The 26,263-nt window shown below is 39.0% G+C and overlaps 1 pseudogene; it reads right to left on the bottom strand.

The window, feature by feature from the left end:
- Positions 1-1,758: 1,758 nt before the first annotated feature.
- LOC147896926 (3-isopropylmalate dehydratase small subunit 1 pseudogene) lies at positions 1,759-2,935 on the bottom strand (annotated as a pseudogene).
- Between the last annotated feature and the right edge of the window lie 23,328 nt (positions 2,936-26,263).

Here is a 26,263-nt window from a genome sequence, read left to right as displayed (position 1 = left end):
CCACATCATTAACACACGCCGTGCGAGTGTCAGTGCCACAATATATTGAGATTGATACTACATGTGACATTTATGCTAATGTTTGTTCATTGCTTCGTATAACTTTGCCATAGTTTTCCCCACATTAATGGCACTTAAAGCATCCTTAGAGCATTGGATCTATCATTCATCCCCTTAACTACTTCTTCTAAGGTAGGAAGGTGAATTTGTCTCTCTCTCTCTCTCTCTCTCTCTCTCTCTCTCTCTCTCTCTCCCTCTTCCTATCTCTCTCTCCTCTTTCTTCTCTCTCACCCTCTCTCCCTCTCTCCTCTCTCTCCTCACTTGCTCTTCTCTCTACTCTCTCGCTCTTCTCCCCCCCCCCTCTCTCTCTCTCTCTCTCTCCCCTCCCTCGCCCTTCTCTCTCCTCTCTTGCTCTTCCCCCCCACCGCTCTCTCTCTTCTCCCTCTCCTCTCTCTCTCTTGCCAATCTCTCTCCTCTCTCTCTCTCTCTCTCTCCCCTCTCTCTCCTCTCGACTCTGTTCTCTTCTCTCTCTCTCTCTCTCTCTCTCTCTCTCTCTCTCTCCAGTGGACGCGAAATCGCAGATCCCCTTTGAGTGCCATTGAAGTTTGAACTGGCCACAAAAGCCGGGGTGCAGTTGTCTACCGTGTCGCGCCATAATCTGCCACATCAACCCGTTGATTGGTCTCTTCTGCCAGCCATGCATCGCGCCATCCCACGACACATCATCCCTTGCACACTGGTGCTTCAGCTTGATAACCACCATGTGACGCATCCTCGAGATCCTCTGCTTCTACCCTCCAACCATCGACCTTCTATACCCGTGCCACATCATTAGCTCTGAACCGCCATCTCCGTCATGAACTCAAAGCTATTATTAGTTGTTAGTCCGTGCGCGCCACGTCACGCCATGGACTACAGTTCTGCCCACTTGTCTCATAGTCCACCCCCTCCTGCAGTTCTGGCCCCACGTGCCATCATTGCGGGATGCCATGTGCTGCACATCAGCCACCTTCTGCTCAGTGCTACGCACGTAGGCACTCTCCGATGCACCATGTGGCACTGCTTCTGCCAGTGAGGGCCTCCATTAATGCTGCCAGTGAGAGTAGTCTTCAACAATATATCCTTAATTACTACTAATCAGGAGGTCGAAAGTTTCATAACTGAATACAAATGATATCGCCTTTATCATTTTTTATACTGCTTTTTGAGCTTTAACATAATATCCTTCTAATCGTTTTATTTTAAAAAAGGCAAAGGAAAGGGATGAATAATCCAATGGGAAGGGTGGGAAGGTCATGATTGCAATAGAAAGGAGGTTATTCTCGACACGAACGTTTTGATGAAAGTGGAGTTCATATAAAATTAATGCGGAATAACAAAGGCTGAAGGTATTAGCACATTGATAAATTTGAAACAGCTAACATGCTGTGATTCAAATCAAGTTGACATGAGCCAAACAACGTGGTTTTTACATCAAATAAGTTTTGAAATATCACAACAAGGTTTTAAACAGTCCACACAGGTGCTAAACACGAGCACTTATGATTAGCTAGTTGCCAGGATCTCTAGTAGAAATTAACAACTCTCTCTCTCTCTCTCTCTCTCTCTCTCACACACACACACACACATATACACACAAGATAAACTAGAACATCCGCATTGGAAAGCACTCCAACTTTGGAGGCACTTATTAAGCCCTCCTTTGCTACCATAGTATAACTCACTTCAAAAGACCTACAAGCGAATATTTGCCTGCCTAACCAAAAAGAAAAAATCATGTGTGCATGTACTCATTTCTTCATATATGTCCTGTGCTTCAAAACTATTCCTCAGAATTTAGAAAGGAGGCCTGAGAACTGGTCACTTCTGCCAGCTTCATTTCTAAGCAGTTGAGGCTGCAATCATACCAGTCTTACGAGCATACGAAAATATACCCCCGGCATCGATGACAGGCCCGGCGTCTCCTAAGGGCTTCAATGCATACTGTATGTTTTGTGTGTGATTGATCAAGACGTTGCTTTCTAGATCAAGGGTGACATAGTCACCAGTTTTGCATTCCTTGGAGAGCGATGACTCACATTCGATCGGATAAACCTCCCCAGTAGACACGCTGTTCCTGAAAAAAAGCCTCGAATACGTTTCAGCAACCACTGCCCGTACCCCTGCAGCCCTCAGGGCGACGGGGCCGTGCTCCCTGGACGACCCACATCCGAAATTAGCCCCCGCGATCACGACAGGGTACTTAGTCTTGGTTTCCCCCTCCTCAATAAAACGGCCATAGTTGGAAGGCAAACCGATGAACGCCAAGCTCCCCAGCTTCTCGTACTCGTCGGGCTTGGAGGGCACGAGGGTGAGGTGCTCGGCGGGGATGATCTGATCCGTATCGATGTTGTCTTGGACGACGAAGCACTGGCCTTGAAAGGTCTTTCCTGCGGAGGAAGCAAGTGCGATGGGGAGGAAGGGGCGGCGGCAAGGACCAAGGGAGGAGAAGCTCTGAGGGAGAGAAGGGAGCTGAGGGAAGCTCTGAGGGAATTTTTGTGGAAAGGGGTGGAGACGGCGGAGGAAAGATGAAGGTGAAAAGCTTGGGAAGGGGAGTGAGGGGTGGAAGTGAGGGCAGACCATAGCCATAGCTGTAGATCGTCAAGCTGCTTCTTCTTCACTGTGTGTTGTGCTTCCTCTTCAGTGGAGCTGTGTAAGAGAGAGCGAGAGAGAGAGACAAGCTTGAAAGGTTGCCTGAAGGTTACCTTGCCTCTTACGGAACCTTGTCATACACTTTGGCTTGGACACTCCCTCCCAATGACGAATCTTTGGGAGTTAGTCATACATTTTGAGTCATGATCCCCATGAGGAATCTTGGAAGATCCCAACTACATGAGGAATCTTGGTAAGATTCCAACATACCCTCCCTCTTGGTAAGCTGAGGCAGTTTCGGCATCCCCCCACTTGAGCTAGTTGCCCACGTTTGATTCCCTCTTGTCAACGTGGTCCACAGCCTCGTAGTTGGCTTTGAGTGGGGGGGAGTTGGGAAAAAAGAAGAAAAGAAAATGAAAAAAAAAAACTATATCACCGAATCCCTTTGAATAGCGCGGTGTGCCCCATACTCGCCCCATATAGTTGGGCATGTGTGTGTGCAGTGTGGGGGATGTGTGTGTGTGGGGAGAAGGAAAACAAAGAGCAAACAAAAGAAAACTCTTGTTTTCTTAGAGTGCTTGCTCTCTCCAATCAGAATCCGTCACCTAGGTGTTATGCATGTTGTCAGTGTGCTCAGTTATCGAGATCTTTTATTGTTTTAATCTTCAATTGATGTTTTCTGGGAGCATTTATTATCAAAGGCTAGCATATCGTGTATAGTGCTTCGTAAGTATAAAGGTTGACATGATTATCTCTACCACCATGATCGTTGGCCACTTGGTAGCTCCATAGCACTACTAGAAGAAAACCGTCCTTAAGTGTATTTTGAACTAGTAAAAAAATGTCTTAAAAAGTGAGAAGGAGGTTATTTAAAAAGATAAATTCTATGAAAGTATTGATCTTTAGGGGTATTTAAAAGATATATCCTAAAAATCAAGGCTAATAATCCCTATTTGGAATATCGGTGAATGTTGCCTAACGACTTTACAAACTAAGCTTATATAAATAAAAGTATTATATTAAAGGTTATATTGTATATATTTTTAATAAATTGTTAAACAAATTGATCCATGACATGGCTTGGATAATAACCCTTGACCAAATGGATAAATCATTAGGGTCATTGTTTGCTTGGGTGTAGCCATTTTTGGTGAGGTTCATAGAATTTTCTATATATAGGTATCTTTCATGATCCATAACTTATGCATTGCTCAACGAAATTCGAAAAACTTTGTCTTCAAGTTGTAGTACACATTCCAAACTTGAAAATAAGACAAAAAATTTATGGAATAAGGATTTGGAATGAGACCGTTAAAGAATTACAAGTGCTATGTTGCAGTGAAGAATGCATCTTGAAGACTATAGGATATAGCAAGTTATCCAAAAACATCAAAATTTTGTTCTGTACATACGTGCAACCAAGTAATCATTCAAAAGTACACTAAGTGAGCTTATCCTCAACACAAGGACACACCTAAATGAAAACATTAGGCATGGGTTAAAACACCTGGACAATGTTGTGCTAAAGTGATGCACACCCATTTGAATTTGAGGGCACACTCCATAACTTTTTTTTTATTTGTTGAAAACCAAAACAGATTGAAAATTTGGAATCCAAACTAGTGGGAGTATTGCATGGTGGTCTTAAAACATTATAGTTGTTGACATCGGTATCTAGATTCACCCTAAAATGGAAGAAGTTGAAAATGTGCAATTTGTGCATGTGCAAAGATCTTTTAATAAATCCAACACTATTTACAATTTTGAATTGCTTCTTTTTCCATGCACTTGCTTGCTATATGGCTCATAAGCATGCCATAGGTCATTGTATTTCATAATACACGACATCAAACCCGATAACATGCCCTTTGGCCTACTTGTGTTTTGAAGCATTTTAGGCCACATTGCACTCGTTTGGGATATCCAATTCTGCTAACGTCGTGTATCACAGGAGGGGGGAAACCCAACGACTGACAATTTTGCTACTCTCTCGAATTCTGATTTTTCACACCTCCCACCCATCGAATCTTTGAATATTAAGTACTTGCAACCTGCCCGCGCCCTGTAAACACGCTCCAACCTACACGCACCTCGACATGACCTTCCGCAGACTTTGGTTTGGGATTGTCTTCTTTCAGGTAAGTTGTTTACTATTCTTTGCTCGCCTCACAAGCTAGCTTCTTTGGGTCTATTTTGGATTGATCATGGCCATGGCGCTTAGGGAGTTTACCTCTCAAAATTTTAGTATACCACGTCCATTCAAAAGGAGGGGTATTTGAACTCAACTTTTTGAAAATTTTTAACAAGATTACAATAACAAGAGGTGTGTTTAAATTCAACTTTAGGGAAAAATCACTTAGTTCATAAGTGAAGAGGGGTGCTTTTATTGGGACTTTTCTTTTTAGTTAAGGGGTTTTTTAATACCCCTTGAACGCACGTGATACATAGGGCACCTCCTGAGCCATGGAGTCAATGGCAACATACAACTCGCCAAGGCTTGCAACAAGAGAAGCAGAGAGACGCTGTGAGCTGAAAAGCCTAGTCAAGGCATAAGGAAAGCGATGGCATGGTATTGAAACGACAACAGAAGACACTTTTGCAACATCTGCGAAGGGAGAAACAATGAGAAGAAAGAAGACTCCTAGTAGAGAAGTAGCAAGAAGCAGTTGCAGATGCACACATTCAATCATTGACATCAGAGCAAAGAACACGAGCTATGGTGTCAAGATTGGTGGGAGCATTTGAGGCAGCAACATCAAGCTATTCGGGTGATTACTAGTCTCGGGTCTTCTCAAGCTTTAGCCTACACCCTAAAGTTCGTAGAGTAACAACCCTACCAACACCTCAGGAGATCCACGCTCAAGAGGCGATGCTCTCTAACCTGAGAAAAGGCCTACAGCAAGTGAAAGGGGTGCACAGCTGAGATCAACTAGCTACAAAGAGGGCGACATTAGCTATGTTGGTGTCCCCTAAAACAAAGGAGAATGGCTTGGGCACATAATGTCGAAGATGTTGTTAATCAGAAGAACCAATGTGGCTCTAGTGGCAGTTGAATGTAGAGCAGAAGCAATGCATTATCATCCCAATGTGAGAAGTTTGTGAGCTTCAATAGCACGCAAGAAAAGGAGAGACAGCCTAAGTGTGAAAGTCATTGCTAGAGTGACGATGTTTTTGCACGAAAATATGACAGTTTCTCCAAATAGAAACGACATCTGTAAAAAGTAAATGGGGCGCAAGGTGTGTGAGGAGCACATCATACACATGCTTGATACAGCGCAGGTTAGTGGTGCATTAACCAGCTCGGTGGTTGTTTGTGATTGAGATTTGGTATAGTTTTCTTGTTTCATTTCTTAAACTAGGCTTGGAGTTAATGTAATTGTCCTAAACTAGCATGGTGGTTGAAACATTATGCAACTGTAGGCTGTTCAACAACGCTAGTTATGTGATTGTCCTGAACCAGCGGGTTTGAATAGACATTAGTTGTTGACCAACTCGGTGGCGTGGTTGAGCAAAAATTAACAGCAATATATTTCGCAACAGAAAAGCAATATATTGTTATTTTACTAAACCAGCCCAGTGGTTGGAACATCATGCAACCATGGCTACCTAAGCTCAATCACCAGTTGTCCTAAACTAGCGTGGTTGAACAGACATTAGTTGTTGACCATCGTGGTGATGTGGTTGAGTAAAAATTAACAGCAATATATTTCTCAACAGAAAAGAAATATATTGTTATTTTACTAAACCAGCCCAATGAACACTATATAAGAGAATTTGGGAAAATCCCAATTCCCATGAAATAAAATATAGTCACTTCAAAAGTAAAATTTGATATTTTTTATTGAAACATTAGCTCCATTGAGGACCCAAGTTTCAGTTATGTTGGGGGAGACTAGACCATGCACAATACTTTCCCAATTCCTAGAACCCAAGCAACAAGCTTCCATATGTTGCTATGGCAAAAGGCCTTAATAGATGTGAACATGGTCCCATAGCCAAAACATTTGTGATTTGCTAGTGAAAGAAAGATGTTTGTTGTTTCATATACATCAAAACCACAAACAAAAGCCAATTTATAGATGTTGCATTAGGAAGATTCATTGGAGTAAATTAAATTGCAGTATTGATATATGCAATAGGATTGTTATAGAGCTTTGACATCCATCATATAAATGTGGTGTTCAAAAACAAAATTAAACTTGCAACAACTGTCAATTTTTATTTGGTATATTAGATGTATCAAATTAATGCCAAATGCATATGTTTCTATGTTGATAAATTGCAGTATTGACATATGCAATAGGATTATGGTAGAGCTTTGACATCCATCATATAAATGTGGTGTTCAAAAACACCGTTCCATCACAATAGAGTTCATGAAACTCTCCATCACAATAGAGCTCATGAAACTCAGAGACATGGTCTTGATAAAAACCTTTTTTTTAATTCCTTTCTTGTGCTAAATATAATCAAAACCATTGACACATAGCCAAATTTGCAACTAAATTTTGCATCACATCGTTTAACACAATCATTTACAATTCCATACTAGTATTCATACTCACAAAGTAGCTCATCTCCGAAGGAGATATCCTTTATGGTTTGCATAGTAATGTAGCCATGGGCACTCAAATCTCCTTGTGACTTTTGAGCCCAAGGTGGTAGCTTAGGGATGTATACAAATATAACATTTGTTCTTTCTTTATAATACATTGAGATATTTATATATCCAGCAATGTTTCCATACAATACATGTCCCACAATACATTTCACATCTGTCAATGGCTCAATGGATCTTCAAACATTCCATAAGTCTTCATCCTTGGGAAAAACTTGAGGTGAGATCTCCAAGTATCATAATCATACTTTGGACCATTATATACCATCAAATCTTGTTTCTTCTTGATGCTCGTATGTACAAAAAGACCATATCCTACCCCAGGTATTGTTGATTTCTCTACTTCATAATGGATGCCATTCATTTCGAACATGTGCTCAATGGGTATGGGCAATTCATGTTTCCATAAACCATTGGATGCAGGATCAAAATTTGTAATAAGATAGCTCTTCAACTTTTTAGGACAATCTGCAACACCTATCATATGTTTAAAATCAAAGAATCATTCTTTTAGTGGAGGAATACAAACTCACATCACAAAGCACATAGCATCTTTTGCACAAGGTACTAACTCAATGTCTATTAATTCTTTCACAAAACAAATTGAAACATAATGTTTTGCAAATCGAACTAACCAAATAGTATCCAAATATAAATCAAAATGTAGCTACAAATGTTTTAACTGAGCATTTGTGTCTGCAACTCTAATTAACAAGATCACCCAGATTCACTAAGCGTTGTCTATGCAATAAAATTGAATCAAGTTGGCTAAGAATGCCCTTGCAGCATCAGCAGTGATTCCCCTTTCCTTGCATCCAAGAACCATAGCAAAGCATTTTGCCTCACTATCTTTCAACGGCCCCATTTTGGTAATTTTTCCTAGCATGCATTCTTCCTCTTCATTCAATGTAACATGTTGAGCATGCACCATACTTCTTGTAGTAGGACAAGTCCCTCTTACTCTAGTTTTGGTTATAGGTGAAGCAATACCTTTCTCTGTGTCTTTTTTTGAACTATGAGTAGACATATGAGATTCGACATCCATCCTTTTGAGCACTTCTTTGTTTTTTTCTTTGAATTCAAGGATCACTGGTTGAAAATAATAGAACATATCATGCCCTTCGACAATCGGAGCTTGACCAAATCTGTTAGAAGAGATGGCACTGCGCACATCTACTGCATCATCTAGCATCTATAGGTATGTCAATAACTCATGAAGCAAAATAGAATCACCACAATCTATATCAAATTTTGTAGGGAAAATGCAATTTTATGCTGGATTAACACAACCTGTGTAAGGCGAAACGTCAATGAACACTGTTCTTGCTGGTTTGCATTCCTCTTTAAAACAACACCACACTCTCTTTGAAGTACTGGAAGAACATGATTGATGAGCTTGATAAACCAAACAATAGTATAGAGGGCATGTACAAGAGATTTTGGCCAAAGACGCAACATATTGATTGTGTGCAAGTAGTTGATAATGAAAACGATGAGTTTCAAGGAATTGAAGAGTTGAATGATCACTACTGTGGACCTCAAAGGAAAAAGCCAAAACAATCATTTGATCTAATGGTTGATGTACAAAAAGGACACTTTCTTTTGGTCCGACCAGCAGAAAAAATTTACCCAATTTGGCTAGGCATTGCTCAAACTGATGTATAGAAGGATAATAAATCTAAAAATTTCAAGAAGGTTTTCATACAATATTGGGCACCCATATGCAAAAGACGCAATGCACAAATTGAGGAGGTGTATGCAAATTGTTAGAACAAGATTTGGATGTGCAATAAAGGTGATCCTCCACGTTGGGAATCTGTTGATGCTATTGTATGGTCATGGGTTCCAAAAGGTAACCTCTCAAAGAAGGTTTCCTCAAAGAGCAGCAACCTCCCCATCAAGGTGAAGATACCAACCATTGCATGCAAGCGAGCTTTATCTAGTTTGTCTCATAGTACAGATTCCAACTCTGATGCTAACTCCACCATGGAGTGAAGGTACTTGAAAAGCATGACTTTTTTTTTCTTGCACAACGATAATTTAATTGAATACTGAAAAATATTTGGAAGGTATGACATTGATATTTTTTCTTTATCTTTTTTTTTGCAAACCATTACTTTGTGGTTGCAAGTTCTGCACACTTGACAAAATATCAAGGACTAGTGTTGCATTCTTACTTTTTCTCCAACTAAACTAAAATGGTGTTTTTGAACACCACCTTTTTTTGAGAAGAGACAAAAAATGCTTCGCTAAACTCAATGATATGATGTTTTTTTCTTGGCTAATGCAGAACATTCACACTCCAAACTGTGAGTTTCATATACATGGCCAAATCCAGTGAGAAAGTCAATGGAGTGCACTCAATGCATTGTAATTGAAACCCCTCAAAAACTACCATGCATTGGTCGAAACCTCAACATTTGACATTTTATTTATGTTGATGCAAACCATGCACATTTGTGAGATTTAGATGGACTACCAAATCTATGAGAAAAATCAATGAAAAACATTGAATGTTACATAATTACAACCCCTCAAAATTTCCCAAATTATCAGGATTTTCCCAAATTCTCTAATATGGTGTTAGTAGTTGGAACATCATGCAACCATGGCTGCTTCATCTCACAATCACCAGTTATGTCATTGTCCTGAACCATCATGGTTGAACAAACATTAGTTGTTGATGGTCCTGGTGGTTGAAATTACTGGGTTTCTTAGTACTTAAATTAGTTAAATCTAGTTTCCTTCTATTCAGGTCATATACCACTTGATTTCTAGATCGAGATGGTTTGGACTTAATGTGATTACAACTCGGTGCTGGTTCAAGACAAACAATAGTTTTTGATTGAAATTGTGCTTGAAATCGTGAAATTCAAAATGAAAAGCAATATATTGTTATTTTCTAATTGTGAAATGCTATTTTCTAATTATGAAATTCAAAATTGAAAAGAAATATACTTGTTATTATCTAATATGTGAAGTTGAGACCGTCGGGCTAAACTAACCTGGTGGTTGAGGTTGTGACAGTGTCCTAAAGTAGCCCAATGGTTGAAATTATGATTGTCCTAAACCAGCTCGAGAGTTAAAATTGTGACTATCCTAAATGTGTCCTAAACTAGCCCGATGGTTGACTATCCTACACGTGTCCTAAACCAGCCTAGTGATTGAAAGTGTGATTGTCCTAAACCATCCCGGTAGTTGAAATTGTGACTATCCTAAACCAACACGGTGGTTAAAAATTGTTTTGCTTCTAGTAGCTTGATTAGTTCAACTTAGATTCATTATATACTTTAATTAGACCGCGTTTTTGCATGTACTATGTTTTGTCTTGTTTTAGTAGTGCAAAAAGAGGGCTCATTATACTATTGTTCCATTTAAAAGAGGGCTCACTGTTCTCTTGTTCCCACATGTTGGGTTAGCAAATGGAGTTGTATCTCAAGTTTATGGATCAGAATCCTGATATTTCAATTGGGCAGAGGGGCTTTGAGCATTATAAGCTATGGTACATCAGAAAACTCAAAGACAGGAATGTTTGTTGTTGCAAAACACACATAGACTTTGACCTGGCCCGACAAGCTATGAATGACTTGAGATCTAATCGTGCTGGAGCATTACTCCATGGGGATAGATGCCCATGTCTCCCTGATGATTGCATAGTTTGTCGACCACCTGGATCCTCATCATGTATTGCAAGGGAGAGCAGGTTTTGTAGCCTAAGGTCTCTATGGGAGCCAATGGTTTGTCCAAAGGGAGACCATGAGTGGCACCACATTGAATGCATTTGTGGCGCATGCAAGCATTGCACTCTAAAGCTGCTGAAGAAGACATTTCATGTCGGTCCAAATGAAATGATGGAAGACAACCATGTTGCTCTAAAATGGAGGAGATTTGAAAATGTCAATGTTGAAGGATCCAATAAAAAGAGATGGCTACTATTGTATAAGAGCATGGAGCTTATAGGTCCCGTGGTTCAATCCATCCCAAAATATGTGCTTCACAATTTCATGGCCAGCTGCTAGTAGGATGAGCAATTCAAGACATGCCTTGCCAATTTTCCCCATGACACTATTATCTCTGTCATAGATTTTGCTGAAAATTATCCATTTCTAGAACAAGATGAGATACAAAGTGCTCATAGCAGACAACAATTCTTGTGCATATGATGTCTAGCCATTTGTTTTATTCTTCTACGACTAATGCCAATCTTCTTGTTGACTCACAGGAGTCCAGGTCAGTGCAACGCACATAGCATTTCTACATTTCAGATGATAGGGAACACGACACGTTACTTGTGTAGCATGCTTTTCTACTGCATTGGGAATGGATTTTTTAAAAAAAAACCATGCAAAAAATATAAAACAACATTGGATGTGGTTAGATGATGCCACTTCTAAGTTTAAATTAGCCCGTTGATTCTACTTTGTCTCAAGGTTCAAATCCCTGACCGGTCTAGATGTGGAATTTCTTTGGGTCTAGCCATGGCAAGGGAGGGGTAAGGGTGAACATGATGGATGTGGTGATGTTATTAAGCTCTGTTTAAACACCAATTAACATGCCATCAAAAAAAGCTCAATGATGCCCATGATGTTGTAACATGGCTTATAGCCAACCTCTCCACAGGCGTGCATTCAACTTTATACGTGCTATCCTAAAATTGGTTGCAAAGTGCTATACTAAAACAGTCCCCTTTAGGCTGGTTATCTTTAATTGTTAGCTTTCAGCCATCGAGCTACTTAAGACATTAAAGTAGTTGCTTCATCCACCTCATGGATTAAGTAGTCGTGTATAAATTCAAGATACATTGGACTTTACTTTGGTCGACTAAAATAAGATCAGTTAATAGTTTTCTCAAGAAGACCTAAGATAATTCATATATGCTCACATATTATTGGCACTAAGAATAAACCAACTGTCTTTTTTGAGAGATTTAAATATTAACACAGAAGCAGGTCGATACAAAATCAAGTATTACGAGCACCATAGATCATGGATGATGGCAATCCGGGAAAGTCCACAAGTCCAAGAAATGCCTGTAAGATTTGTACTTTTTCAAAAATATGAAGACATTTTGGGGCTTAGGAAATTTCTGAAATCCCGACTATCTTATGTAACCTCTATATAGCAAGCATCTCCCAACTCTTTAGGCACTATCACAAATCTGAACTCACACTCTGTCTACCTGTATGCCTATAGTAACTCCTCCTTTCGCTGGGGCTACTCTTCATCCTACTCTTGATGCTGCATACATCATTGAGCCTCTACCATCTCCTACCAAAAGAAGCCTACATCATGAGCTTGAAAAGGACCTTAAGGAACAGGAAAAACGATAGCCATGAAAATGAATATGCAACATATCCGCCGCCTCCGTATCAAACAATCAGTTACAAAGCATGTTCTCCTTATATCTATTTTCCTCCCTCATCTCCCGGTCTGTTTTTGCGAGGAGGTCATCCAACATTGTTCTTAGAAAGAACATGAGCATTCCAAAGTCTTTTGGGCATGCCATAGTTTTGCAGTAGGTGGATCGATGTACAGAGTTTCAATGGTTGATAAAATTTTTGCCCTCCTCTTTAAGAAAGCTTGTTTATTTGGATGATGTTCTAAGCGTGCACACCATAATTTGATTTTAGTTTAATAAAAGGTGCAAATAATGATACAAAAATCTAGCAAAAATTGATCTTTCTTCTCCTTCAATTGCTTAGTGATATTGAATGATGTTTATTTTTTATGAAGTGTAACTAGTACCTCATTCATCAAAGATCACATCCCTACAAGTAAGTATCTCAAGACCATGATTCAAATCCTGCAGGCCTTGTGATTGATGCTATAGCTTTAATAAATCTCTCTTTGATTTATCATAAAGTTTCTTTTTATAGTAATTAGGGAGGCATACATAAGCTCTACAGACAAATATTCTTAGATGATCAATTTTAGGCCTTAAACCTATAAATAGCCTCTTCAAGAATTTTGCTTAGGGCAAATGGTAGATGGCTGGGAAAGTTTTCCAAGCCAAGTGTCCCTCTGTATGTTGTGATGCGACATGGAAGTGCTCAACTCAGTTTATTTAGAGTGGGAGTGGGGGGACTTCTCCAACCACCAATAGAGGGAGACCCGGAGATGGATGGGATCCTAGACTCACTACATGAGCCATTGGTCACGATAGTGGGGCATCTATGCCTCCTGGCATCTCGGATTATGAGGTCCCCCAGTGGCCACTCTAGCTCTAGGAGGGCCACCCTCTTTGAGAAATTCAATGGGACCCAAAGAGTGGTTCTAGCCATCTAGACACGATTGTGTTCCACCCTTCGACCTCGAAAGTTCTAATTTTTTTTCTGATTGACCACTCACAAAGGAATGTCTTGGCTAAAGCAGATGAGTGTGGATGGGCATTGTCCCAACTGCATAGAGGGGGTCCTAGAGACGATCTTGCACCATATTTGGACCCACTAGAGTGCTCAAAGGATCTTGCTAGGATCCCTTTGGATTGTGGCCTAGATGCAGATTATCCATTGAGAGTTTACCTAGGGCATGGTGTCCTGATTGATGGAGCAGGGATAGGCCTTCCATATTGATGAGGTCTCTCTAGCCTATAAGACACATAGCAGCGCATTCATCGAATTGACCTACATGAGGCAGCTCCCCCTTCTCGACAATGTCCTCCCCGGCTCTTGAGGATGGTGTGTGGGAGACAATGGCTAGCATCACGGCATGGAACATTTGGGTTGCATGTTGCAACCTAGCAATGGGAGTTCATTGAATTCCATTGACGACCACTTGTCTTTGTATATGGTAGGATATCATCTACATTCTGTGCACCATGTGGGATTGCAAGACATACGACTCTAGAGTGACTATTGAAAGGCGGGAACATTTTTGTAAGTCATGGCTTGCACAGGGTTTTCACATACTCACATCGCACAATATTTGTTGGTTGTATACTACCCCTCCCCTTGGTTTTAGCCCCTGTCTCCCTGAGATATCCTAGGAGCTGAGCTGAATTTTTAGGATGCAAGATGGCCTTTGCCAGACTTGAGGTTTATTCTTGGTCGACACCTTCGAGACAGCCAACTTGTATGGTTTTGTTTCCAAGCATAGATAGAAAGTTCTTTTTTCTATTATTAAAAGAAAGATTGCTTGATTGAAGGTTTTCATGGTCATTTATCAAATGGGGACATTTGTGAGGTAAGAAAGCATGACTAAATGACCTCTATGCATCAATTTATTTATTTTACTTCATGTCTTATTTTGACTAACCACCAAAGATATGCATTGTACACGTGGATGGTTTCAAGAGAAGTAAATCCATATGAGTTCTCAAGGATGAGGATGGAGCATATAGAACTCTTGTGTTTAATGGAGAAAGAATCACCAACTTGGTTTTTCAATATATAGGAGCATGCGATAGTGCACCTTGTGGAGGAAATTCCTGTTGTAGGTGCTGTCACTAGTCAAATGATGTTCTTTTTTTAGAGATTCTTTAAAGACATTAAGGGATGTGTTCGTCAAAATCATGACTGAGAGGTCTATGGCACAAGGATAACTTGTTTAGGCATCCCTATTTTAAGTTACAAAATATTTGAAAATTGTAAACCCATAATCTCCAAGAATATGGGATGATGAGGGTGACGAGAAACTGATAGGCGAGCCATAACAAGGCAAATTATTGGGATAAAATTGTCTCATGAAACTCGAGAGTAGATTTCCACATTTGACCACACAAATTCGAATAGAATCCTCCCTACGTCATTTTACCAATCATGCACCTACAGGATTCCAAGCACTCAATGTTGTCCTTCACCTTCACAAAGGTATCTAACTATTCTTTTGACGACATCTCAATGTCATAAATCCATACTATTACCTCGAGGTCTACATGCCTTACATCTGTAACACATGCAGATCTCACAAGGAAAATCTCTCCTATTTTTACCACATGTGCTACCATCTTGACTACTTTGAATCTAAACTAGACTCCTTCTTGTTCTTATAATCTGCCTTCTTGTTTCTACAATCCTTCGTAAAATGTCTTGGCATATTACTGTAGAAGCACTTATTTTTTGCTGCCTTTTCTACCCATTTAAAGTGTCCTCATCATCTTCTAAAAAGATTTCATTCTTGAGATTGTCATCGTCGCTAGGCCTTCCCTTGCCTTCGCCATTGGCCTTGTCCTCCCCATATCCCTTGTACTTATTTTTCCTAGCTTCCTCCTATAAGACTAGCTCCTTGAAAGTCATTGACACCATCCACTGCCCTACAATCATAATTACTATGAAACTCTTTGTAGCTCCTTGGAAGCATGCTAAGCACCATCCTATCCAAATTTTTGGCCTACATGAGCTTTTCCCTGACAACCTTCTTCATGATGTGGTTTTGTATTGAATCCCCCTCATCATGCTCATGCCCTATAGCTCTTGCTCTAGATCAAGAATCCTTGTGTCATTGTTCACCTCATCAAATTCTTTAGAATGGTCAACACAAAAGAGGAAGTGTACACTACCTGGATATGGGTGGCACTAAATCCATTGTGTTGCCAATGATTGCAAGGGCCTCACATCATGGGTCACCCAATCCTTCTCTGGTGTTGGATTCGTTGGTGTCATCATTGAAGGCCCACAGAGTCACCATGAACTGAGGCATTAACTCCACAAACTATAGTGATCTCCCATGTCGATCTCACCACATGGACCTTAATCTTCCATAGAGGGTAATTCATCCCATCTAACTTTCCCTTTTCTCCAAAATAATGAATGTTTCTAACGTGGGGAAAAGTGGTCAGCAAGACACAGAGATGTCCACAAAATACCTTCCATCTACTCATCCTTTTCCTTCTACTTGCCTATAATCTCTCTCTCTCTCTCTCTCTCTCTCTCTCTCTCTCTCTCTCTCTCTCTCTCTCTCTCTCTCTCTCTCTCACTTCTACCAATTCTACTTGTTCTCCTATTTTGCCATGTTCCCTTTCTACATGACATTACCTTGTCTACACAACCTTTAGCATTAGCATTAAATAGCAATAGTGAAATATAATTTTGAAATAGTGAAACATTTATCCCACACTTAATTAAAAAAGAATGTCTCCATTTATCTCATATTAAACTAGAACATGCATGGCTTCATGTTTTTATTCCAACATATAAATTATTCTTGCATTACCATGTTAATGCTTCAGGTGCTCTCACAACTCCATGAGAAGTGCAGATAAACAACTCTACTCCTTATTTTTGGGGTTCCTGTCATTTGTAGGCATCTCTTTGGGTGCAAATTGTAGAGTGATGATTCACAAAACATCTTTATGAACATATACCTCTGAAGCCTTATACCATGTTTGATCTTTTTAATGAAAGTAGGCTCTTGAAATTGAAGGGTCCATATGCCATAGTGTGCAGAGATATGCATCTTGATTTTGATTATGAGAGAAAGAGCTCTATAAATTGGAATTGTTGGTGAAAGCTTAAGCATTTTGCCAATCTTGGCACCTAGCCCTCAGACGTGCCTCAGGGTCCAATGGGAGTCTGCTCCAAGCCCCAAACAAGCTAGCTGGTCCATAGACCCACTAGGCTCGGCCTATGTTTGTCCACTGGCAATGCATACAACCATCCTATTCTCAGACTTTTATGTGCCAAATAAGGGGCTAGCACTCAAAATCCTCTCTACACCTAGATGGGGCCCATATAAGTCCTCTTTCTAGCCTATGCCAGACCTAAAAAAAGCTGTGAATAGTGGGGATCCCCACCCTATGAGGGGGGCCTTAGAGAAGAGCCACCAATGGGATTGTTGCCACCATAGCCCACCTATGCATGGGTATTCCTGATAAGTCCCATCTATAGGAGGAGCTTCAAGGGATCTGTACCTAGGGTAGAGCTATGAACCACTAGCTTTGCCAAGGGGCTCTACTCTACATCTCCATATTGATGATGCTCAAACCACCTCTAGCCTATAGTATATAATGATTGTCTGCCAAGCAACCCTAGCCTTGGTGTTCCTTGTGCCATCTAAGCTGGGCCCAGAGGAAATTCCACACCAGGCCCCTAAGTTGTCCCATGCAACCCCTGTGAAAGCATCAATAAGAATCAATGTATATACATATATATATGTACATTAGTTTGGTAGAAGGACATAAGAATGTCCTAAGACACTTTTATGTCATGTTAACTTAGCCACTTACTAGAATTATTCAAAAGCATCGATAAACAATTTTGGGGTTTTTATTATTTTTTATAATAGCTTATATGTTTAAAAAAGCCTTGGAATTATTTTGGATCACAACCTACACCTATTACTTTGAGTTCTACCTAAAGTTTTAAGGTCAACCTGACATCGAAATTTCAAGCTATTTTCTTAGATTTTAGAAACAATGGCCATACTTCTTAATTAGAATGAGTTTTTTTAGAGTTTGTATGTTCTATAGTCCAAGGGTAACTATAACACATATGTTTAGATTGCTTTGGGGCTAGATAATCGTACTTATTATGATTTAACAAGGAAAATTTTGATCTTTTGCAAATTCTTTTACATGTCTAACAAGTTTTAAACTCAACCATACTTTGTAAATGGCTTTAATAGGATATTATGGAGTTGAGTAATTTTTTGGAGACCTAATATCATGTATAACACCAAATCTAAACCATATTTTGATTGTTCATTATGATGTAATTATACTTTATAGAGTGCCTTTAATCATGAATGAGTGATACAAATGTAAAAAATTTATATGCATAACACTTACATGTGGAATAATTCAAAACTAGAAAGGTGAGGTTTAATGTGAAACCTATTTTACTTAATCTATTTTAGGTTTAGCCTTTATTATGATGTGGTGACTTTCCCTTATGATATAATATTGTTATAGTTAATATATGACACCTTGTGGCTATTATGTAGTATATAAAGATGTTTCTTTATGAAATGCGACTTACAATGCAACCCGCTAGGCTAACCACTCTTGTAAATTGCTAAATCAATCTTGCCAAAATGACTTTTTAATAAAGTTTTATAACTCTTAGGTGTTTGATATACTTATAAATGCTCTGAAAAAAAAATCTATATCATTGAAATCATTTTTATTTTTAAAGCATGCTAGATAAACTTTCAAATCTGAGTATTGTTTGGGTGAAACATTGTGTTATCATACATTTGTGAGCATCTTGTAATCACATGTAATAGTTTTTTGTGCTCCTTATATTTTTAGAAAATAGTCATATGATTCTACCTTAAGCTCAAGAGAGGAAATCACTAAAAAACACATCTACATCAAACTTGTGATTTTTTTGCCAAAACTTCAAAAGGACACTTTTATGTCATGTTATGCTAATAAAAAACTAGTGCTAAATCCTAAACCCTAAACCCTATATCCTACATCCTAAACTCTGCACCCTTATCCTTAAACCCTATACCCTAAACTCTAAACCCTAAACCCTAAACTCTATTCCCTAAACCCTAAACCCTTTAAACTCTATTCCCTAAACCCTAAACCCTTTACCCTAAATCCTAAATTCTATACACTAAACCCTATATCCTTTACCCTAAACCCTATATCCAATATTTTACACCATACACCATATATATGAAACCCTATAACCTAAATTCTAAACCCTATATCCTATATCCTATACCCTAAACCATAAATTATAAACCCTAAACCCTATCATATTAGAATGTTTCCATTGGGTATGATACTTTGCATCAGTGTTAGTCGCACCTACTTCAATGCCTGTGCAAGGTATCATACCCATACGATGTCATTTGTATTGCTAGCATGCATATTTTCTTGCTTCTCCTCATGTGTCATGCATGACTATACAAAAAAATGCATCGGGGTGGTTATCTCTATCATATGTGCGTGTCTCCAATGGGTATGATAGTTTCCACAAACCTTAATCATATTTGATTTAAAGCATCATACCAACAAATGTTGATTGCATGGTTGGGCATGTACTTTTCATTATCTCTCACTACACGTAATGCATGAGTGTCAAAATTATGCATCGGGACACTTCTATCATATTTGGTTGTCCACTTTGGGTATGAAACTTTTCATTGGCATTAATCTCAATTACTTGAAGGCTCATGCCTTTAAAGTACCATACTTGTCCAATTTCATTTGCATTATTGGGCATACATATTTCCTTGTTTCTCATGTTGCATCATGCATAAGTGTCAAAGAAAGGCACTAGGGTTCCTCTATCATATGTGCATGTCTTGAATGGGGTGCAAAACTTTTCAAAAACCTTAATGATACTTGATTTCAGGCCCATGCAAATAATTGTATAGATTGGATATCATTATGCATGGTTGGCCATGTATTTTTCAATATTTCTCACCATGCATCATGCATGAGTCTCAAAATTATGCATCGGTGTGCTTCTATCATATTTAGGTGTCTACATTGGGTATGATACTTTGCATCGGCCTTAATATCTCCTATTTAAACGTCTATGCAAATTATCATAAACAATCGTATGTAATTTGCATTATTGGGCATGCGTATATCCTTGTTTCTCACCATGCATCATGTATGAGTGTTAAATAAATGTATCCCTCTATCATATGTGCATGTCTTAGATGGGTAAAACACTTTGCACAAATATTAATGGTACTTTATTTAAGGCCCATGAAAAGCATCGTATAGATTGGATATCATTATGCATGGTTGCACATGTATTTTTTAATATTTCTCTACATGCATCATCCATGAGTCCCAAAATTATGCATCAGGGTGATTCTATCATATTTGGGTGTCTTTGTCAGGGATGGTACTTTGCATGATGTTAATATCACCTACTTGAAGTCCCATGCAAAGTTTCATACCCATCGAATGCCGTTTGCATTGTTGGGCATGCATATTTTCTTGTTTCTCATCATGCACCATGTCAAAAGGAATGCATCCGGGTGCCTCGTGTAGGATTTTGAACATGCAATAGTTCATACGGCTCCGTCATTAAGATCCAAATTGTATATTCACTTGCACATAAAATTAAAAAAATAGACGTGAATATTTGAAACCTTGCACTATGTAGAAATATTGCGACACACATGGAGCAAAACACTGTTCATTGAAATTGACACACGGACAAAATCTCAACTCTATACCCAACTCATGCCTGTCAGCCTTGTTGCTAGTCTACAACCAAAAAGAAATGACTATAGATGCTGTTGAATGCAGGACTTATGACTTTGCTAAGGACCCTATCAACCAAGCTTGCAAGCAAGTTTCACATAGATAAGGAAATGACCCTGGCTCGAAGCATGTCATGACAAAGAGGGGGATAACTATAGCCGACATGCCTTCTTGAAGGATTTGCTTGTTGAAACCAGCAAGATTTGTCTCCACAAAACTCCATGGGTTGCCATCATGCACCAAAACCTCCAGATCCACCAACGCCAAGATGCTAATAGAAATGTGTCAAGTGTCTTCTACAAGTCCCATGCATTGGCTATCATGCATGGACCAATCATAAACCATCAACCACCACATACTGAAGCCTCCCACCAATGCTTACAAACCTTTGAACACTATGCACCACCCCATGAGGGGATAATGATCTAGTAATCCCAACAAACCCCCCGATGATTAATGGGAGTGAAACACAGAACCTGAAAGAACCAAGCACAATGATCTAGAGCATCTAAAATGTGATCAAATAAACAACAGAGTCCAACCACCTCGAATGATCACCACGACAGGTAATTCTAAAACATGCTCCTAATCTCAAAAGGCCCGATCTTCATAAAGGCCCAGTCTTCATCAAAATGCCCACAACAAGTAATTCTAAAACATTCTCCTAATCTCAAAAGGCCCAATCTTCATCAAAGTTTTCCTTTACACAAGTCCAGCTACTTCACTATTCGATGGCATTTCAGTAGCAACACATGCTTTGTATTTGTCTTTTTTGTCTTCTTCATCTCTCTATTTCCTGAAACATTGATGTTTGAAATGTCCAGGTTTCCCATTGTAATTGCAAGTCTTATCTGTTATAGCTTTTCTTTTCTCCTTTGTAGCATAAGCTAACTGTCCATGTGGTTGCAAAGATTTAACTCTTTTCTCCTCACTCAAAAGAAGTGCAACACCATCCAAATAATTTGAGTCATCATCTAGAATTCGAACTGTTTCCTTGTACCTAGATGTCAAACTTTTGAGCAATACTAAATATTACTTTCTTGTCCTCTTCTTCAACTTGTGACCCCAACTCATTGAGCTACTTCAGCAAGGCCTGCATATGATTCAAAAATGTCCCTAGACTCTCCATGTTCCTCCATGTGAAGTTCGTAAAGTTACTACTTCAGTAAAGTTTTAGGGTGCTTCATTATGATGCCAAAGAGTTTCTCTAGTATCCTCTAGCTCTCACCATCAATTTTTGTAGTGTCAATGATGGAAATAAGGCTAGGCCCAAAGCGCGACCCAATAATCCTATAGCTTTATCATTTCATTGTGACCAAACAACAACATCTTGATTACCTTCAAGCTTCTTCACTAAACTATTAACCAGTCCCCATAACTCTTTTTGCATCCAAAAGATCTTTGTAGCAAGTTGCCAGGACAGAAAATTCTTATTGCTAACCTTAATGATATCACCGTTAGAACTTTTAGCCTTCTTTATGGTAGTTATGGCCACAAAGTTGTATTGCGTTGAAGGACAATCAGCAAATCCTAGAAACAAACTTTGGGGAGAACATCAAGAGGCGATCTCCTCCTATGTTGACGACTACTATTCCATCTCCTTAGCACTTGGGGTATAATAACCAGAGTATATTGTTTATATATCAGCCTCTTTAAGATGCATAAACATCTCAAGATTTTGTAGGTCCTTGCAATCTTTACTTTGATACCAAATGTAGGATTTTGAACATGCAATAGTTCATACAACTCCCTCTCTCAGATCATAATTGTATATTCACTTGCAATGTAGGATTTTGAACATGGAATAGTTCATACAACTCCCTCTCTCATATCAAAATTGTATATTCACTTGCACATGAAATATAAAAAATAGACATGATTTTTGAAACCTTGTACCATGTAGAAATATTGCAATACATACGGAGCAAAACACTCTTCATTAAAATTAACACATAGAAAAAATATTGACTTTATATCTAGCTCATGCCTGTGGGCCATATCATTGGTTTACAACCAAAAAGACATGACTATGGATGATATTGCATGCAGGACTTATGAGTTTTCTAAGGACCCTATCAAATGAGCTTGCAAGAAATATTCTCATCCACACAAATAAGGAAATGACCCAGGCTTGAAGCCTGCCATGACAAAGATGGGGAAAACTATAGCTGATGTCCTTCTTGAAGGATCTACTCTCACTGACACCATCAAGACTCGTCTCCACAAAACTCCATGGGTTGCCATGCACCAAAATTGGTGGGGAGACCTCTCAAGAGGTCCAACTATTGTATGTTGTGCATGATTCATGTGGAGTCGACTAGCTGGTCGCATGAACACGAGGTGGCCACTTGAACCTAATTTGTCCATGTAGAGTCGCAAGCTTCTGATGATACGTGTACATAGGTGGGAAATTCATGCATGTGTGGTGGCTCTTGGATATTGCATGAGATGCATAGTCTCGACTCTTCCACTTAGGTGGTGAGGTTGTTGGTGTGATGGACAATATATGAGCATCAGATGGAACTACTATCTTTCTCTTTTTTTAAGCTATATGCCTATAGGCATCACGGCTCTCTACTGCATAGTTCTAGTCTGTTGTCTTTGAATAGTTCATATACAGCCAACAAACTGGGTATGGGTGAGGCTTCTAGGGAGTCAAATAGATTGAGTCGAGTAGAGTTCTAATCAATATATGAGTGATTGTCCATCTCGATTTGTTCTGAGCAAGAGAGTTTCTATTTCATGGTTTTCATATTGCATGTGAGAATTCCATAATATTTTGTGTGTATGAAGAGTTTCCCATTTAGCTAACAAAAACCTCGAGAGCCACTAGCACCAAGATGCCAATAGAAATGTTTCCAAGTGTATTCTACAAGTCCCATGCATTGGCCAGCATGCATGGACCAATCATAAACCATCGACCACCATGTAGTGAAGCCTCCCACTAATGCTTGCAAACCTTGAACATAACGCACCACACACCATGAGGTGGAATGATCTAGTACTCCCAACACCTCGATCATATCTGTGTGTCTCCAATGTGCTAAATTGCTAAAAGCTCTCTAAAAAAGGTGACCGCTCGCCTAGGTCCACTCACCGAAACATTTTTCCCTTTTGAAGATGAAAGAATCTATCTCTATATTCTTAAACCATAAACCCATGTTGCTTCAACTTAAGAAATATAATTTTCTTCTTTGTTTTAAAATTTGATGGATAAAATGTTTCTTCAACATTGAGTTTTAAATTTGAAGCATGTGTCACACTTTCCTTTCACCCTATGAGCTTCAAAATCATTTCTCATCTTCAAATCCAAGCTCCAACTTCCTCCATGAAATAAAGTTCATACTTTTAAATTTTATGCTACCAAAAGAATTGGAATAATGATTTGATACCACATGAGGCTCCAAGTCACAAAAATGACAAGTATTACAAGAAACAAAAATTTAGAATAGAGAGAACATAGCCTTCATTTTAAAATTAGAGATTAGCAAGAGAAGAAAGACTCTCAATTGGATAAATACTTCCAAATGGGAAGTATAAAGGACTACCCCACCACCACTTCTAACTAGGTTAAGGTACTTAAGAGTAGCATAATTCAAGAGCTGTTTATAAGGTGGGATATTAATGTTAAGATAGGTAGGTACATGTAGTCCATAGCCAAAGAAGACTCTTGTTGAACGAAAATATTTTGATAGATGTAGAAAGAAAATCAAATATCTAAACGGACAAATTTAATAAACAATTATGAGTGGTACAATTTAGTGGGTTACTTTATTTTGATCTAAAGATGAATCGAGAAGATGAAAATAGTTGTCATTTTTAAAAATAATGCAAATTTGGATTTTGGAATGCACTTTGTTGATAAAGTTGAACGGATAGAAATTTCCATTGATGAAACAAACTTTTCATATGAAAAAAGGAAAATGTTGAACATGAATGAATGCAAATTTCATTCCATTAGAAGGCAAAAAATTTCGCCATGTAAAACTTTCATCGAGGGGGAAAAACATTTGTCGATGAAAATTTCAATCCATCAATGTTTTTCCATCGATGAACTTTGGGATTCCAAAATCCCATGGGATTTCAAAATCCAAATTTCAATGACAGAAACTAAAAATCCCATCAAAAAATTTTCATTAACAAAATTTTTTTCTGGCGATGAAATTCGAGATTCCAGAATCTAGCGATTTTCATTGACGGGGGAAATTTCTGTAGAGAAAAGTTTGCAAAATCATACAATGCAAAGATGAAAGGTGCCACCTTTGAATGCTTGTTGGTGTTACTCAAATCCTTCTTCGTCACCTCACTCATCAGCCATGTGTGTATCACGTTTGCCCATGAGATTCTATTACCTCTCTTAGTAACTTTGAGGATAGCATAGCTTTCTCTACTCATGGTGTTGGTCTTCATGAGGAATTGGATCCTCTCTAAATACCATTCCAATTGTTGTCATCGATAAAAATCTTGGACCTTGTTGATGAAGTAGTTCTTTGCTATCTCTACAGATCCAAACTCCTTATTCCTATCGACCTCGACATCTTTGTGATAGGAGATCTCTTCTTCTATCAATGGGAGGTTGAAGACTTGGGAAATCATTGTTGGGTTGACCATGAGACTTAGTTTGATCATGCCCCTTGGTCATTGGAAGCACCCATACTGCTACAGCGCATTGGGCTGAGACTTCCAAACCATGGCAAGCTAGCATAGCCGAGCAAGCTAACTTTTTTCAGCCACTTTGTGTGTCGACTAAGATCTAATGAGACACAGAATTGCTTGAAGCTCATTTGAAGCATATGTTGCTTAGCTGGGGGCATCAGTTCCTCCTCTTCTGATTCCTCAGCTCTTGGTGATGCGATTGCGATGGGTTTTGCATCTATGATGGCTTTCTTGTAGGGGATTTTCCACACTTGTGTCAGCCCTTTCTTCTTTGCCATGGTTGCTTCAGCAATGGCGATGTCATTGAGAAGGGCTAATTGCAAGTTCTCTTCTCCCACAATCTGAGAATGGCAAGTGGAAGGGAGCGCTTAGGTGCCATGTAGCTGCATGTGAAGTTCTTGAGAGTCTAGTGTGATGTCAATGAGAACTGCAGACTAGCTTGTGTGAGCTGAAGTGTTGTACGCATTGGAGTTGTAGTTGGCACTTCCCCCAGTAGAACACTACGTGCAGCTATGAGTGTCGAATTGGGAGTGGCAAGGTGGTGCGATGTGTGTGCCCAAATCGTGTGAGATGGCTTGTCAATCTAGTGTGTGTGCGTGTGTGTGCGTGTGTGCATGCATGTGTGTGTGTGTGAAATAAATTGTTAAGAACAATTAATGTTTGTGTGTGTGTGTGTTTAGATTAAAAAGTCCCATCAATAATTGAGCCATACAATTAATTCCATCAATTGGATAAAAAGTTTAAAAAGACAAACATATAAGGAAAAAATGTTTGAGACATCTAACTTGAAAAATGCAACTAGAGTTTGCAAAAATTTAGATCAAAATTAATAATATTGAGTTTGACAAACAAAATATTGAAAAAAGATGTCGAATCCTTAGGCACAGTCTGGATTCCGAGGTCAGGGTCCACTTACCTACCACCATCCAAGCAAACTAAGTGTTAGAACATCATAGTTACGTTTGGGTACACAGGTAATGCCTATTTTTCCCGGCTTGTTATCGCTTTACCTAGGAATATAGACAACCATATGGATTCTTAGTTAAATAAAAAAACAATTTAGCCAAAAGTGAAGTTTAAGTCACAAGTAGAGTAAGGAGCGAATGAGTGCATGGGTTAAGAAGGGATTAAAGGAGGTATGGGACAACTAGTGGGCTTGGTATTTGGGTGGTTAAAAAGAAAGTGTAAATAGAAGATTTCACGAGGGTACATAAAAGAATAATTCATTAGTTAAGAAAGTATTC

The sequence above is a fragment of the Dipteris shenzhenensis genome, chromosome 11 (assembly GCF_047967505.1).
Source record: "Dipteris shenzhenensis isolate YYH24624 ecotype China chromosome 11, Dip_SZ_1.0, whole genome shotgun sequence".
Lineage (NCBI taxonomy): Eukaryota > Viridiplantae > Streptophyta > Polypodiopsida > Gleicheniales > Dipteridaceae > Dipteris > Dipteris shenzhenensis.
This window is presented reverse-complemented; position numbering and strand designations above follow the sequence as displayed.